At 44.2% G+C, this 12,267-nt stretch overlaps 1 long non-coding RNA gene and 1 pseudogene across 1 annotated transcript; both read left to right on the top strand.

Annotated features, from left to right (window-relative positions):
• Window positions 1-4,038: 4,038 nt before the first annotated feature.
• LOC118604009 lies at window positions 4,039-11,428 on the top strand. Its single transcript, XR_004951607.1, has 2 exons — window positions 4,039-4,493; window positions 11,161-11,428. It is a non-coding gene; the product is annotated as an uncharacterized LOC118604009 (long non-coding RNA).
• On the top strand, window positions 6,763-6,881 carry LOC118604528 (annotated as a pseudogene).
• Window positions 11,429-12,267: the final 839 nt, after the last annotated feature.

Raw genomic sequence — 12,267 nt, 5'->3', positions numbered from 1 at the left:
GGCCCATGCAAACCGCAATTGCAGGACTGTAGTGGAGATTATAGATCGCCCTCAACAAACATTGCTAAATAATTGAAGACACCAAGCATGAAATCCTCACTAGACTTTATTGTATTTGAAAACGACATGAGAGAAAAGCGAGGAGATGTCTCTTTGGTAGTTCCAAGTGCGTTTGCTGTAGTATCTTTGCCATATACATCTTTGGTGCAAGCATTTTTTTTCTGCAAACATTTTCACCACATTACTAATTGTTCATAAGGCAATTTTGCCATAAAAAATAAAATCAAGAAGAATAAAAAGGGACATTTAAAGGACATGAGATTCAAAAGATTTACTGTGAAATACAAACTATTTGAACACATTTAAAATGAGTGCCGATTCATGGCAATGCCACACGAATAACTGATCTTCCTTCTCTCAATGTATAGGCATACCTCAGAGATATTTTGGGTTCAGTTCCAGACCACTGCAACAAAGCGAATATCACAATAAAGTGAATCACATGAATTTCTTGGTTTCCCAGTGCATATAAAAGTTGTGTTTACACTATAGTTATGTTTACACTGTAGTCTAGTATGTCTAAAAACTGTACATACCCTAATTTTAAAATTATGTATTGCTAAAAAATACTAACCATCATCTGAACCTCTTATGAGTTGTTATCTTTTTGCTACTGGAAAGTCTTATCTTCAATTTGTTAAAAATGCAGTATCTGTGAAGTGCAAAAAAATGAGATATGCCTCATTTTTCAAAATAAGAAACCAACTCTTGCCCTTCAACAATTCTCTATGGGAAGCGTCAACAAGTATGAATAAAGACATGAATTGAAAGAAAAGAAAAGAAAAGAAAAGAAAAGAAAAGAAAAGAAAAAAAGAAAAGAAAAAAGAAAAGAAAAGAAAAGAAAAGAAAAGAAAAGAAAAGAAAAGAAACCCGCTCTTGGGACAAACCATCACCCTCTGAAAAGATATACTAACTATTTTAAGACAACCATCATATCCACTCATCTACCTTTATAGCTAAGATTTCTATACAATATAAAAACGAAAGTAACTGTGAGAACTTGATCAATGGAGAAATGAAACCAAACTAAAAACTAGCTTAAATATACGAAGTCTGCGAAGGTGGTTGATTGATTTGTCATTGGAGAAGTGAAACCAAACAACAACGAAGAAATCAAACTGTCAAACAGTTGTTTTAACTTTTTTTATGGCAAAATTGCCTTACAGCCAATTAGTTCTGTGGTGAAAATATTTGTGGCAAAAATTCTTGTGGCAAAGGTGTCTAAGGCAAAGATGGTTTCAATGAAAATAACTGACATGCTCTTCAATGCTTCTCAGTTTCTTATCGTAGCTTCTTGCTTGTCTAATTATGAAAGGCAGAAATACCATGATTTTTTCCCTAAAGATTTAAGTATTTTTACTTTTTTACTTGCTTTTATTTGGTAAATGACAGTACAAGTATGACTAAATCCGTAAATTAAAAAAGTAAATAATCAGTCAGTCATACCCTATGACTCAGCAATTTCACTCTTGCGCAAATAACCAACAGAAATAAATCTTTATATCCATCAAAAGGCATGTACTAGAGTGTCCAAAGTACTTTATTCATTATAGCTCAAAAATAGGAACAACCAAACTGTCTATCAACAGTAAACAAGCAAAAAAATCACACTATAATTAAAAAAATGAGGTACTACACAGCAATTTAAAAAAACTACTGCTACACACAACATGAATGAATCACACAAATATGTGGGTGAAAGGAGCCAGACACAAAAAAGTAACTTTTGCATGACTCTATTTCTGTGCAGTTCAAGAATACACAAGCGAAATTAATCTATGGTGATAGAGGTCAGAAGAGATTACCTTGGCAGCAGATGGGAACTCCTGAATGGGAGATGACATAAGGAAGCCTTCTGGAAAGTGTTCTTGATATCGGTCTGCAAGCTAGTTACACAGGTGTGTTCATGTTGAAAATTCAAACTGTACATTTGCTATTTCTGCCCTTTACTGTACATCATTTTTATCACTATTTTTTAGAAGGAAAAAGTACAAAAATTTAAAGATTCATAGCAACATTGCCTGCCACCAGGCTTTTTAGGTATGTGGTGTCCTTACCCATGTCCATGGAAATGAGGAGCTAAATGCATGAAGCACTTTATCATTGTGGAATTCCGAGATGTCCAACTCGGACCTTATCCTGGAGAATCTCACCAGCTGTTCTGGAGACCCCTAAGTGAACAGATACATTTCAATTTAAATAAATAATGTGTATTATTGCTTTGTTTAACTCTACGATTTATTAAGCATCTACTAGATCCCAGAGAACAGTTCTGACTGTCATGGTTATTGACATATGAGCATGTGCTTCCATTTCCTGTATACGTATATGTATGGGCATCTGTCTATAACCTATCGTAGACCTCAACTAGAGTCAAATAAAGTAGGATTAAATCTCCTTATCTGTAAAAACTATCTGCCTCCTTATAGGAATAATAATTCCTACCTCACAGGAATGCTGTGAAGATTCAGAGATTTTGCATAATGAAAGCATTTTATAAACAGAATAAATATGAGTTCTATTTGTGTTTCTGTATGTGTATCTATTTCTAATGAATTGCAAGCCACCTGCTTTTATTTAAAAAGAAAAGAACAGTTGCTCTAAAGAGTACCGGTCACTTCTCAGTTGGCTCTCCCAGTCACGAGTTTCCCAGATAGTGAAACTGAGGCTCCGATCCCCCAAACCTGAGTTCAAGGCTCAGGTCCCAGGACAATCCAGGTATCCTGACCTCCCAGCCAGCGTCGGAGCCTCAAAGACTCCTTTGTGTCCTGCTGGGAGCCTCCAGGAAGACCCTCTGGGCCCCTGAGCCTCCCTGCACCCCCAGGTCCCTTTACTAATCCAGCCAAATGCGCGCAAGTCTCAGCTGCTCCTTTACATACCGGCCAGACACCTCCAGGAAGGTCAAGGCCAAGTTGAAAGTTAAGAGTCTGTTTACCTCCGGGAGCCCATTCAACGCGGCCCCACAGACTGCCTGCGACCTTTACAGCCGGGCCTTTGAGCACAGCCGCCGCGCCCCCAGGGGTTCTGGCCACGGGGACTTGGCACCTCGGTGTCAGCTCCCGCCTCCGCCCAGGCTCTGGCCCGCCAACCAGGGGGAGGGGGCGAGAGGCGCCCACCCGCCCCACTTGTGGCATTCTGGCATTCGTTAAATTATGTTTTACTTTTTGTAAAGCAAAGCGAACGCCCAGTGACTTTGTTCTCCCAACTGGAAGAGCGTATGTAGTTGCGACAATTGTGACCCTCAGGCTGGTAATGAGGAATATTGAGAATTTATCTGCAGTAGCGATGCATCTTTTCCTGGAAAGGTCGGCGCTCCATGCCCCGCCAGACTGCGCGGGCTTGACTAAACTTCTTGGGTTGCTTCCTTTGATCGGTTTTATGAAAATAGCCTAATTAGGATGAGCTCTTTTCTTTCATCTTTTCTTCTACCCTTTCTTTCCTTCTGTATATTCGCTCATCTGTCTTTAGTCTCTTTATATATTTCTTTTTCTTTTTTATATCTATATTTTTCTACTTTCTTTCATTTAATTTCAGTTACCTTGCTTTTTGTGCGTTCTTTCTTGTTTTCTTTCTGTCTGTCTGTATTACTTTCTGTCCCCTCCTACGACATTTACCAGCAGGGGTGCTCCCGCCCCCACCCCCCCCCTTCCTTTCTCTTTTAGTCGCTTACTTTATTTTGTCTTTGTTTGCTTTTTTTGCCTTCTCATTTTTCTTTCATTTTCTCTTCCTCTTTTTCTGTCTTTTCCTCTCATCTACTAATTTCTTTTTCTCTTATCTCAGTTTTACTTTTTCTACTCCCTTCCCCCAAACACACACACTCGTTTTTTTTTTTTTTTTTTTTTTTTTTTCTTTTTGGCCCTCTCCATTTTCCATTGTTTTTCTCAGAAGTCTGGGAAGGGCGTGCCAGGCAGCTGCTCTCTGCAGGGCTGGAGCCTACCTTTGGCAAGGGGCAGTCTTACAGGGAGGGTGGTCTGGAGCAGCGTTGCCCACCCACAGAGCCCTGCCAGCAGCTATAACTTTGAGGCCCAGTTGGGGATGAGAGGCACCCAGGCCTTTTTTTCTAAGATGAAGTCAGACAGAGCCTCTCGAGGCCTTCGAGGGAAATCTTTTGGACAAAATGAAGGCAGGGTCCGGGAGCTACAAGTACCAGAGAGTGGAGCTTTGGCTGGTCAGGAAGAGGCCACTATCACCTCTGAGTCCCTTCACACCCAGGCAGCCCTGTGACAGACATCCTTGTAATTAAGACACTCTCAGGACAAAACCAAATGCTTCAGAGGCTGAGACTGAAGGGACCAGCTACAAAATTAGAGTCGATCGTGGACTCCATCATGGAACAAGTGGATCCGAGGAGCGATCAAAGGATGGTCTGCTAAGGGGAGAAGCTACCTCCAACCACGGGAAACAGGAGGAGCTCTCAGCCAAGCCCAGGAACTGTGAGTGGGGTCTGGAGTGAAGGGAGGAATTGGGGAAGCAGGGGATAAAATTGAAGGTTGCTACCCTCTGGTCCTGCAGTTCTAGGAAGGCAAGCTGGCTGCTTTTTGCCTGCCCTGTGTGCCAACTTGAAAGGCTCACTGGCCCCAGAGTCCCCAGCCCCTTCTCCCAACACCAAAACTGAGCTTTGCTGTTGGGTTGGCTGACTTCAGTCACCAAACCCCAGAACCCAACCTAAAGAAGCCCAGCCTGGATCTGTCCCCAAGCATTAGGAATTCTGAGTCTAGAGGGCTGCCCTGCAGAGCACAAGTCTTTGGCAAGGTTTAGTTCTAGCTTGGTGTGATGGACAGTCATTTCTCCTCTCTGTGCCTCCGTTTTCCCATCTGCACTGTGGACCAGCTCTTCTTTAATTCACATAGGTGTTTACTTCGGGCAGAAGAGAAGCGGCGGGCAAGAACAGGGGAGGGAGTGTTACTGAAGGTTGAGGGCACTGGTGTGGAAGAAGGCCACGGAGGAAGTCACAACGAGGCCACCAGACTCATCACTCTGATTATTCCACAGGGTCCTAGGGTACAGCATGGTTATTAGGGCCTTGAGGGAGCCCAGCCCCATGACCTGGAATGTGTGGAGCACAATCATCATGGACTGACTCAGTTGGGACAGTCAAATCCAGGGTGTGAACTCCGCAGTAGCCCATTAAACAGGACCAAACTGGTGCAGGAAATCACCTCTTCCACCCTCACCCTGTAATTCCTCGAGGAGCCTTCCAGTACTCCCTCCACCCATACACATACACTTGGAAGTGGAGTAACAGGGGTGAGATTCTCACGGCCAAGGTCTTTGGGGTTTGAAGCAGCGTCTAGGGTACTGGGAAACTTAGCTTCCTTTGTTCCATCCCCTGGGATCCTGGATGGGACTCAGGAATGGGGAGTATATCAAAAAAACCTACCTGCAAATTCAAGAAAGCAATTAGAGTCACTTACAACTCCCCCCCCACCCTGTCCCCAATCTCCACCTTGTTTTTTTTTCCCTCAGGGAATGTGGACATAGGTGATAATTATTAGGATAAATGCTGGCTACTCTCAAGGCTGTTTGTGTATAGTCCTTGCTAGAGACAAAGATTGAGTTTTCACTCTTCAATTCAAGAGGAATATTAGTGCCAAGGCTCTAAACCTGGAGTCCCAAACCCATCTATTTAGCCTGAAGTGGAGCTATAGGTTTGAGGCTTAAAGGAAAGTATAGTTTGAGAAATTTGATCTCTTGCTCTGATTGCCCCATTTCTCTTGCTGAGAGGCCTGAGACCTTTCCAATGGCCCAGAAGTTGATCATCTTGTGGCCCACTCCTCTATCTCTTCCCTGCCTCATAACAATAAGAGAGGAGAAAGGCAGGCATTTAATACATATGCACACACGTGAAGAAGCAAAGAAAAATTGTCCACTAAAGAAAGCCAGTCCTCTCCATGGTGCTCATGGGTTCCTGGGTTCCTGTCTTCACCAAGATGGAAGGGAAAGGTGCTACAAAGGACTACCTCCTTAGGATTTCATAAAGGCTTGAGAAATAATCCTCCTGCCTCCATCTGCCTTCTGAATTTCAGCCCTAACCTGGGCCGAATATTGGGTAGCTCCTGGTTACTACCTGAGGACTCTGACCTGGAGGAAAGATCATCTTAGCCAGGCTCCCAAGGTTCTGGGGCAGCCATTTACCCAAGATCCCAACACCTTATAAGGCTAGAAGAGTCTGGAGGAGGGTCATCTGCAGCCTGTCTACACGGACTCTAAATGTCCAGAGCTGATATTGGATCATACACATGAAATCCCCTCATCAAAGTGAGATTTAGAATTGGAGCAGAGCGCTGGGCACATAATTTGTCTTAGCTCTGGACCACTTGGGCTTAAACTAGTATTTCTTCCCCTCTAACCTCCTTTAGAGGTTTTCTAAGAGTTAGTTCTAAGAGGGCAGATGAAATGCCCTTCACTTTAAATTGGAAAATGAACTACCAAAAAAATATTTTAAAATATTTGGTCTCATAAAGCCTATAATTTTATCCATCACTGGAGGGGATTGTGGCTGTTATTGACCTTGGGTGCCAGAAGTCTCTCCCCAGAGACCTTAAGATCTTTGCTTTCCCCTCATGTTGCTTATGTGGCCAGGGGGGAACCTAGGAGGAGATTCCCATCTTGAAGGCTACTGTGTAGAATTATCACAAGAGGCTAAGGATTCAGAAGCTTAGAAACACAGAAAATTTTTCTCCTATGAAATAATTAATTAGGGTCTACAGCCATACCACCCTGAATAAGCCTGATCCCATCTGAACTCGGAAGCTAAGCAGGATCTGGCCTGGTTAGTACTTGGATGGAAAACCACCTAGGAAGAACAGGTGCTGTAAGCATAAAAAATAAAAATAAGGGGTTGTAAGCTGACAAAGTCCTTGCAATCTATGAGGTCAACCAAGGGTTACCTCACCCCCTGCCAAAAAAGAATTGATTAATTAGGGTTGTTTCTGATTGGGGAATATGGGGGAGCTCGCCCTTTCTCCCCACCGTTTTGTTTTTTTTTTTAAGAATAGAAAGCCCAAATTCCTTAGTTACCCAAACTGGTCAGTTGGTGTTTGGGGTTGAGAGGATCCTTAGAGATCTTTCAGTTCTAGCCAGCCTTGTGCTCAAGTGGCTGGCTGGCCGATGTGTAGGGAAAGAAGCTGTCTTGTCCAAGTCAGACTAAATTGACCTCAGAAAACCAATTACCAGTTTTGTGGTTCTAGGCACCTCCCAGCTGCCACAGTGGGAGCAGAAGGAAGGATAAAAATATAGAAAGCAGACAGCGATGGCAGCTGCGTGCAATGTTGGAACTTCCAGCGATTCCCTGACTGTCCTTCTCTATGGTTACCCTAGGGGAATCCCAAAAGACAGACAGACTGGGATGTGAGTATATAGAAGCTCCACGTCTACCAGGTCCAAAGGAGTCACAAGGACAACCTCTCCCAGACTGAGGAACTGCGGGTCTGACTGTTGCAGCTCCCCGTTTCTTACCCCTAAAGTGGAGTTAGAAACTTTCCCTAGGAATGGGGCTCAGCCCCAGAGACCTAGATGGAGGCCTGGGAAGAGCTATGGAAGCAGTCCCCATCCACTCCATCCCTTCCAAACTGTCAGTAACTCTGGGGTCTGGCACAGGCCCAGCCCAGATGTCCAGCTATGTGTGTGTACGTGTGTGTGCTTGGGGATGATGCAGGTGGGGACCAAGGATACTCTCTGGCCTGTGATCTCTCACAGGAGCCCACCTTCAGGTTCTGCCTCATTTGTCCCTTGCTCTCCACATCTGCATGGTTTTAGCTTCAGGAATCATCCATCCCAGGGGCACAGGCCAAGCTTTGGATCAGGGGAGACACAGACAGACCATGGACCAGCCGCATCATCCTGGGGCCCAAGCTAGGCTGACTAGGCGCTCCCTCCAGGTAGGGAACTCATAGGAAACAAGCGGAACCCAACAACTCTCCGTCAAGACTAGGGACAGCCTAAGGACTTTCTCCATTTTATCCAAGAGCTTTGCTTCCCTTCCTTCCCCGTGTGTAAACACTTGGTAAGCAGATTTTTCAGTAATGCGACGGAAGACACCGCGCCGCGTTTACCGCCACTCTTGGATGGCAAAGCGGCCCCGCCGGCGGGTGAGGTTTCTAACCTCAGATGGCACAGCTGGAGAGCGTGGGCGCCTCCTCCCAGACCTTCCTTCTACCCACCCAGAGATCTCCTCAAGGCCAGCAGGTGCACCCTGCCCTGCAGGGATCCCTCATCCTCAGGCGGAGGTTCTACCTCAAGACCGAAGTTCGCGCTGAACCGAAACCCGTTTAGTGCGTTCGCGCGCGGCGCGCTCCCTCCTGCGGACCCCGGTTAAGGGTGCGGTTCTCCCTGGACGCCACTTTGCCCAGCACTTCTCCCCCCCAGACCCCTACATCCCTGTCCCGTTGCACCTCCGGCTTCTTGGGGCGACCCCTTCAGAGTCCTAATCATCCTAAGCTTTGTGCGCGGTACTGTAAACGGCCTGTTTTTATCTTTCATTTAATACAATGGAACGGGATAGAATGCAATTGTTACTCCGGTTTTGTAGATAAGAAAACCGAGGTCTCGAAGATTAATTTAGGCAACTTCCAGAGGCTAACGATCAATGAAGCCTGGGCTCCAGCGTGGGTCTGTAAGGCATCAGGTCTAGGCTCTGACCATTTCATTTTCTCTTCCCTACTCAAACACCAAGTCGTGTCCAATTTTTATTATATTTTTAGTAAAAATTATTGAGATGACATTCATAAAACCAAATAAGTTTCAAGCGTACAATTCAACAATATGTCTCATGTATTGTGTTGTGTGTTCACCACCAGTTAGATTTCCTTCTGTCACCAAATATTTGACCCCTTTTACCCCTATCTGTCTCCTTCTCCCTCCTTCCCTCTGTTAACCACTAATCCAATGCCTGGTGTCCATGAGTCTCTGTTTGTTTGTCCTGTTTGTTTGTTGCTTTCAGCTTTATATCCCACATACGAGTAAAAGCCATTTCCATGGAAATAAATCTCATTAAAAAGTACAAACTGATACGAAAATAGACCTAAGATACATGGGAATTTCTTAAAGGGAAAAGGAAAAAATAAAGAAATTTGGGGAAAATAAAATATTGACTCCAAAATAAAGGAACCTTTTAACTCAGTAATTTTTGACCACTTACGCCTCATGAGCTCTAAAACTACAAAGGTGGAGACTAAGCTCAGCCCCCTGACCCCTAACCTGTTCCCACCACCCTGTTTCACTTTGAAGCTAAATCCATGTGGGCAACAAGGAAGCTGTGACTGGAAATTTTCACAGAGAGCTGAACCTCCTGAGGTCCAAACTCCTCAGCGTCTGACAGCCCTGTTGCCCAACACATATAGCACCCAACCGCGGAGAGGAAAAATGTGGTGGGATCAATGTGGTGTCAAAACACTTTCCATTTCTGTCCTCTCCCTGGAGGAAAGTGGGTGTTTGGTAGCCTGAAGATTCTGAACTTGATTCCATGGGGGTTCTCAAAGGCTCGCACTGTGAAATTTAGGGTGAAACTTGGTATGTGCAACATGCGTGTGCGTGTGTGTGTGTGTGTGGTTTTGGGGATATGGATCCACAGTTTTATTGATTTGTTTTCTAGTTGCAAATTTCACACATACAGAAAGTTAAACAGTAAAAAGAGTAAAATTTACATATACAGAAGAATATAATAACCTCTTATTATATTCTTATACTTGTCATTCATCCTCAACAATTATCAACTCATAGCCAATCTTATTTCAATTTTTTTTCTGAAGTATTTTAAAGCAAATCCCAGACATCATTTCACTCAAATGTATTTTGGCTTGAATATTTAACAGATAAAGACATCTTTTTCTTTCTTTTTTTAAAACAGAACCTCCATTTGATTATCATACATAACAAAATTAACAATAATCTTTAAGACTATGTTTCAATTCCCTCAGTTGTCTCAAAATTGCCTTTTTTTAAATAATTAGTTTGTTCAAATCATGATCTAAACTAAGTCCATGAATAACATTTGGTTGACACGTCTCTTTAACTTTTTTTTTTTATAACCTTTAACAGTCCCCTCCTCTCCTTTTTTCATACCATTTATTATTTAAATCCTTGGGTCAACCCTATTCTCAAAGCATTGGTCATCCTCAGAAGAGAGCACTGCTCTGTATTGCACCAATCAACTTATTTTTACCAGATCCTGCCTTGCTGTCCACTGCAGCCAGCTGTGGCCAGGAGGGCTACACGCACGGTTCCCTCTGCTCCCTTCCAAAGAAAGCTAGAGCTGGTCCAGGGAGGGCCCCTCCCCCAACACTTCCTGACTCCCTTTGGTTCCCTTGTTTCTCTTGGAATGGGAGACCTCCCTCCCTCTCCCACTCCCAGACAGCCAAGAATGGAATCCTCTGATGAGTCTTTGGGTTATCCAGGTTTCAGAGTGTCAAAGATTGAATACACAGCTCCAGATCTAGAGGCAAGATTGCTGCCATTGGGGCAAAACCGACTAATTTCCTTGGGGATGCTCACAGAGGCCTCCATCCTTCCTAAGGGAACCAAAGAGTTTGGTATCTTTCCAGGGTGGAGTAACCAGACTTGCTTTGCCATCTTTTATTCCTTCCTGCCCCTAGGGCATCACTCATATGGGGAGCTTGAACTTCTGTACCTGCTCTGGCCCACTGTGCCATCTGTAAAATGGAGGTGATTGTCTTTGTCCAACTTTCCACAAAGGGCTGCTCGAAGACAAAGATGAGGGAAGTGAAGACTCTGTAAAGAGTATGTATGGCATGTATGCAATTAATGAGTTGTTTTTCTCACAGTTGGTGGTATCTGAGGAGAAGGTGAGGATATCTGCTGGGGAAAGAGGAACCAGCCTACAACCTCTTCTGGCCTCATGTCTATGGAGAAACCCCCACCCTCCCCACCCTGTATAACGACACTCCCAACAAACACACCAAAACTAGGAAAAGACCTGAGCTTGGTGGCACTCAGACAAGGAAGCCTCATGTTAGGTAGAAAAGTACCAGGATGCTCACTCCTCTTTCCCAGGAAGTGCCAAGGAGCCTGGAGCCAGAATTTTGTTTCATCCCTGAACCCCATCTCTCCTCCCCACTTCCCTCATCCCTTCTCTCTTTCCAGGACTTCCGGCTTCAGTGCATCAACTACCTCCAAAGCATCAACTTGGGTACAGAAGCTGAAGGGGGTCCAACCCAGGCAGCAATCAATTGGCTCTGCCCCTCCAAACTGAAGATCCCCTCCCTTTGCTCTCTGGGACCTGGCAAGAGGAAGTCTCCATGAGCCAGTGCAGAATGCAGTACAGACATCATTGAAGAGTCCTCACATTTTTCACTTCCCAACTACGCCTAGCTCATAAAAAGCCAACAAATGTAATAAATTCCTCCCTGAATAACATGGTTTTAATTAATTATTGGGTTATTCAAGGTGACTGGTGTGTGAAACACAATGCCCTTCTAAACTGAATCGCACGTAATCCATCCTGATGGGCTGCTTGTGCTCTTCTTTGGAGACTTGCAGAAAACTTCTGTTTATCCTTCAAAGGTCTTGGGTTGAAATATAAGTATGACTTTAGCATAAAGAGAGCTCACTCATTTGGCTGGGGTAATAAGAGACTGAGTCTTATTTTCTTAACTGCTGATTTGACAGGGTTTCTTAGTAGATCTGGTATTTCATACACACACATTTATATATTTTAGTCACTTACTTTGTGATATCTGCAAAGGACGTGTGAAGTCATCTCATTGTAGAATAGAAACTTATGCTGAATTTTGCTTCACCTGACCTGGCAGCTGCAGCTTCTACTGCTGGGGCCTCTGAAATTTAGTTTTATCATGCAAGATTCGTGTTCACACATCAGGAGGTTGCTGTGTGTGCTGTATGGCATCCCTCTCCTCTGAGCTATATACTCCTTTCTGTCTAACCAAAAAGTCCTTTATTCCAGGCCCATATCTACAAAACAGGCTTCTTTCCAGAATGGGTACAGGTTCCCTATAGAGCTATTAGCCCTGCAGGGCTGGTCCAAATATCGGGGAGTCTGTATTTTTAAAACCTTTTCATGATGTTTGGGTTTGTGGTGAAGCTGCTTATTTAAAGAGAACATGGAGATAAAGTGTGTGTGGGTGGGGGGAAGTGGGGGGGGCAGGTTGGGTAGTCTGAGCAGTGACACCTGTCTGCTAGGCTCCTTCTCCAGGCAAAGGTATTGCAGAGTCGGGGGTGGGCTGGGAGGAT

The sequence above is a fragment of the Rousettus aegyptiacus genome, unplaced genomic scaffold (genome assembly GCF_014176215.1).
Source record: "Rousettus aegyptiacus isolate mRouAeg1 unplaced genomic scaffold, mRouAeg1.p scaffold_m13_p_6, whole genome shotgun sequence".
NCBI lineage: Eukaryota > Metazoa > Chordata > Mammalia > Chiroptera > Pteropodidae > Rousettus > Rousettus aegyptiacus.
Note: the sequence above shows the minus strand (reverse complement) of the source record. Positions and strands in the feature narration are given on the sequence as shown.